The sequence below is a fragment of the Heterodontus francisci genome, unplaced genomic scaffold, assembly GCF_036365525.1.
Source record: "Heterodontus francisci isolate sHetFra1 unplaced genomic scaffold, sHetFra1.hap1 HAP1_SCAFFOLD_328, whole genome shotgun sequence".
NCBI classification, from domain to species: Eukaryota; Metazoa; Chordata; class Chondrichthyes; order Heterodontiformes; family Heterodontidae; genus Heterodontus; species Heterodontus francisci.
The window spans coordinates 85,667-91,785 of NW_027140959.1; positions in this window are offsets into that span (position 1 = coordinate 85,667).

Genomic DNA, 6,119 nt, shown 5'->3' on the forward strand with positions numbered 1-6,119 from the left:
ACGATCATCCTGACTGTCTGTCCATTCTGCTAAACTATCAATGTCCTGTTTCAGTCAATTACTATCATCCTGACTGTCTGTCCATTCTGCTAAACTATCAATGTCCTGTTTCAGTCAATTACTATCATCCTGACTGTCTATCCATTCTGCTGAACTATCAATGTCCTGTTTCAGTCAATTACTATCATCCTGACTGTCTGTCCATTCTGCTAAACTGTCAATGTCCTGTTTCAGTCAATTACTATCATCCTGACTGTCTGTCCATTCTGCTAAATTATCAATGTCCTGTTTCAGTCAATTGCTATCAGCCTGATCCTCTGTCCATTCTAATTATCTATGTCCTGTTTCAGTCAATTATTATCATCCTGACTCTCTGTCCATTCTGCTAAACTATCCATGTCCTGTTTCAGTCATTTACTATCATCCTGACAGTCTGTCCATTCTGCTAAACTATCAATGTCCTGTTTCAGTCAATTACTATCATCCTGACAGTCTGTCCATTCTGCTAAACTATCAATGTCCTGTTTCAGTCAATTACTATCATCCTGACTGTCTATCCATTCTGCTAAACTATCAATGTCCTGCTTCAGTCAATTACTATAATCCTGACTGTCTTCCTTTTCTGCTAAACTATCAATGCCAGTTTTCAGTCAATTACTATCATCCTGACTGTCTTCCTTTTCTGCTAAACTATCCATGTCCTGTTTTAGTCAATTACTATCATCCTGACAGTCTGTCCATTCTGCTAAACTATCAATGTCCTGTTTCAGACAATTACTATCATCCTGACTGTCTATCCATTCTGCTAAACTATCCATGTCCTGTTTCAGTCAATTACTATCATTCTGACTGTCTGTCCATTCTGCTAAACTATCCATGTCCTGTTTCAGTCAATTACTATCATCTTGACTGTCTGTCGATTCTGCGAAACTGTCAATGTCCTATTTCAGACAATAACTATCATCCTGACTGTCTGTCCATTCTGCTAACATATCAATGTGCTGTTTCAGTCAATTACTGTCATCCTGACAGTCTGTCCATTCTGCTAAATTATCCATGTCCTGTTTCAGTCAATTACTATCATCCTGACTGTCTGTCCATTCTGCTAAATTATCAAGGTCCTGTTTCAGTCAATTACTATCATCCTGACTGTCTATCCATTCTGCTAACCTATCCATGTCCTGTTTCAGTCAATTACTATCATCCTGACTGTCTATCCATTCTGCTAACCTAACAAAGTCCTGCTTCAGTCAATTACTATCATACTGACTGTCTGTCTAATCTGCTAAAATATCAATGTCCTGTTTCAGTCAATTACTATCATCCTGACTGTCTGTCCATTCTGCTAAACTATCAATGTCCTGTTTCAGTCAATTACTATCATCCTGACTGTCTGTCCATTCTGCTAAACTATCAATGTCCTGTTTCAGTCAATTACTATCATCCTGACTGTCTATCCATTCTGCTGAACTATCAATGTCCTGTTTCAGTCAATTACTATCATCCTGACTGTCTGTCCATTCTGCTAAACTGTCAATGTCCTGTTTCAGTCAATTACTATCATCCTGACTGTCTGTCCATTCTGCTAAATTATCAATGTCCTGTTTCAGTCAATTGCTATCAGCCTGATCCTCTGTCCATTCTAATTATCTATGTCCTGTTTCAGTCAATTATTATCATCCTGACAGTCTGTCCATTCTGCTAAACTATCAATGTCCTGTTTCAGTCAATTACTATCATCCTGACAGTCTGTCCATTCTGCTAAACCATCAATGTCCTGTTTCAGTCAATTACTATCATCCTGACTGTCTATCCATTCTGCTAAACTATCCATGTCCTGTTTCAGTCAATTACTATCATCCTGACTGTCTGTCCATTCTGCTAAATTATCCATGTCCTGTTTCAGTCAATTACTATCATCCTGACTGTCTATCCATGCTGCTAAACTATCCATGTCCTGTTTCAGTCAATTACTATCATCCTGACTGTCTGTCCATTCTGCTAACCTATCAATGTCCTGTTTCAGTCAATTAATATCATCCTGACTGTCTGTCCATTCTGCTAAACTATCAACGTCCTGTTTCAGTCAATTACTATCATCCTGACTGTCTATCCATTCTGCTAAACTATCAATGTCCTGTTTCAGTCAATTACTATCATCCTGACTGTCTATCCATGCTGCTGAACTATCCAAGTCCTGTTTCAGTCAATTACTATCATCCTGACTGTCTGTCCATTCTGCTAAACTATCAATGTCCTGTTTCAGTCAATTACTATCATCCTGACTGTCTATCCATTCTGCTAAACTATCCATGTCCTGTTTCAGTCAATTACTATCATCCTGACTGTCTGTCCATTCTGCTAAATTATCCATGTCCTGTTTCAGTCATTTACTATCATCCTGACTGTCTATCCATTCTGCTAAATTATCTATGTCCTGTTTCAGTCAATTACTATCATCCTGACTGTCTATCCATTCTGCTAAACTATCCATGTCCTGTTTCATTCAATTACTATCATCCTGACTGTCTGTCCATTCTGCTAAACTATCCATGTCCTGTTTCAGACAATTACTATCATTCTGACTGTCTGTCCATTCTGCTAATGTATCCATGTCCTGTTTCAGTCAATTACTATCATCCTGACTGTCTATCCATTCTGCTAAACTATCCATGTCCTGTTTCAGTCAATTACTATCATTCTGACTGTCTGTCCATTCTGCTAAACTATCCATGTCCTGTTTCAGTCAATTACTATCATTCTGACTGTCTGTCCATTCTGCTAAACTATCCATGTCCTGTTTCAGTCAATGACTATCATTCTGACTGTCTGTCCATTCTGCTAAACTATCCATGTCCTGTTTCAGTCAATTACTATCATCTTGACTGTCTATCCATTCTGCTAAACTATCCATGTCCTGTTTCAGTCAATTACTATCATCTTGACTGTCTGTCCATTCTGCTAAACTATCAATGTCCTGTTTCAGTCAATTACTATCATCCTGACTGTCTATCCATTCTGCTAAATTATCCATGTCCTGTTTCAGTCAATTACTATCATCCTGACTGTCTATCCATTCTGCTAAATTATCCATGTCCTGTTTCAGTCAATTACTATCATCCTGACTGTCTGTCCATTCTGCTAAACTATCAATGTCATGCTTCAGTCAATTACTATCATCCTGACTGTCTGTCCATTCTGCTAAATTATCCATGTCCTGTTTCAGTCAATTACTATCATCCTGACTGTCTGTCCATTCTGCTAAACTATCAATGTCCTGTTTCAGTCAATTACTATCATCCTGACTGTCTGTCCATTCTGCTAAATTATCCATGTCCTGTTTCAGACAATAACTATCACCCTGACTGTCTGTCCATTCTGCTAAACTATCAATGTCCTGTTTCAGTCAATTACTATCATCCTGACTGTCTGTCCATTCTGCTAAACAATCCATGTCCTGTTTCAGTCAATTACTATCATCCTGACTGTCTGTCCATTCTGCTAAACTATCAATGTCCTGTTTCAGTCAATTACTATCATCCTGACTGTCTGTCCATTCTGCTAAACTATCAATGTCCTGTTTCAGTCAATTACTATCATTCTGACTGTCTGTCCATTCTGCTAAACTATCCATGTCCTGTTTCAGTCAATTACTATCATCTTGACTGTCTGTCCATTCTGCTAAACTATCAATGTCCTATTTCAGACAATAACTATCATTCTGACTGTCTCTCCATTCTGCTAAACTATCAATGTCCTGTTTCAGTCAATTACTATCATCCTGACTGTCTGTCCATTCTGCTAAACTAACCATGTCCTGTTTCAGTCAATTACTATCAGCCTGACTGTCTGTCCATTCTGCTAAACTATCCTAAGTCCAGTTTCAGTCAATTACTATCATCCTGACTGTCTGTCCATTCTGCTAAATTATCCATGTCCTGTTTCAGTCAATTACTATCATCCTGACTGTCTGTCCATTCTGCTAAACTATCAATGTCCTGTTTCAGTCAATTACTATCATCCTGACTGTCTGTCTGTCCATTCTGCTAAACTATCCATGTCCTGTTTCAGTCAATTACTATCATCCTGACTGTCTATCCATTCTGCTAACCTATTAATGTCCTGTTTCAGTCAATTACTATCATCCTGACTGTCTGTCCATTCTGCTAAACTATCCATGTCCTGTTTCAGTCAAATACTGTCATCCTGACTGTCTGTCCATTCTGCTAAACTATCAATGTCCTGTTTCAGTCAATTACTATCATCCGGACTGTCTGTCCATTCTGCTAAACTATCAATGTCCTGTTTCAGTCAATTACTATCATCCGGACTGTCTGTCCATTCTGCTAAACTATCAATGTCCTGTTTCAGTCAATTACTATCATCCTGACTGTCTGTCCATTCTGCTAAACTATCCATGTCCTGTTTTAGTCAATGACTATCATCCTGACTCGCTGTCTAATCTGCTAACCTGTCAATGTCCTGTTTCAGTCAATTACTATCATCCTGACTGTCTATTCATGCTGCTAAACTATCCATGTCCTGTTTCAGTCATTTACTATCATCCTGACTGTCTGTCCATTCTGCTAAATTATCCATGTCCTGTTTCAGTCATTTACTATCATCCTGACTGTCTGTCCATTCTGCTAAACTATCCATGTCCTGTTTCAGTCATTTACTATCATCCTGACTGTCTGTCCATTCTGCTAAATTATCCATGTCCTGTTTCAGTCAATTACTATCATCCTGACTGTCTGTCCATTCTGCTAAACTATCAATGTCCTGTTTCAGTCAATTACTATCATTCTGACTGTCTGTCCATTCTGCTAAACTATCCATGTCCTGTTTCAGTCAATTACTATCATCTTGACTGTCTGTCCATTCTGCTAAACTATCAATGTCCTATTTCAGACAATAACTATCATTCTGACTGTCTCTCCATTCTGCTAAACTATCAATGTCCTGTTTCAGTCAATTACTATCATCCTGACTGTCTGTCCATTCTGCTAAACTAACCATGTCCTGTTTCAGTCAATTACTATCAGCCTGACTGTCTGTCCATTCTGCTAAACTATCCTAAGTCCAGTTTCAGTCAATTACTATCATCATGACTGTCTGTCCATTCTGCTAAATTATCCATGTCCTGTTTCAGTCAATTACTATCATCCTGACTGTCTGTCCATTCTGCTAAACTATCAATGTCCTGTTTCAGTCAATTACTATCATCCTGACTGTCTGTCTGTCCATTCTGCTAAACTATCCATGTCCTGTTTCAGTCAATTACTATCATCCTGACTGTCTATCAATTCTGCTAACCTATTAATGTCCTGTTTCAGTCAATTACTATCATCCTGACTGTCTGTCCATTCTGCTAAACTATCCATGTCCTGTTTCAGTCAAATACTGTCATCCTGACTGTCTGTCCATTCTGCTAAACTATCAATGTCCTGTTTCAGTCAATTACTATCATCCGGACTGTCTGTCCATTCTGCTAAACTATCAATGTCCTGTTTCAGTCAATTACTATCATCCGGACTGTCTGTCCATTCTGCTAAACTATCAATGTCCTGTTTCAGTCAATTACTATCATCCTGACTGTCTGTCCATTCTGCTAAACTATCCATGTCCTGTTTTAGTCAATGACTATCATCCTGACTCGCTGTCTAATCTGCTAACCTGTCAATGTCCTGTTTCAGTCAATTACTATCATCCTGACTGTCTGTCCATTCTGCGAAACTATCAATGTCCTGTTTCAGTCAATTACTATCATCCTGACTGTCTGTCCATTCTGCGAAACTATCAATGTCCTCTTTCAGTCAATTACTATCATCCTGACTGTCTGTCCATTCTGCTAATCTATCAATGTCCTGTTTCAGTCAATTACTATCATCCTGCCTGTCTATCCATTCTGCTAAACTATCCATGTCCTGTTTCAGTCAATTACTATCATCCTGACTGTCTGTCCATTCTGCGAAACTATCAATGTCCTGTTTCAGTCAATTACTATCATCCTGCCTGTCTATCCATTCTGCTAAACTATCCATGTCCTGTTTCAGTCAATTACTATCATCCTGACTGTCTGTCCATACTGCTAAACTATCAATGTCCTATTTCAGTCA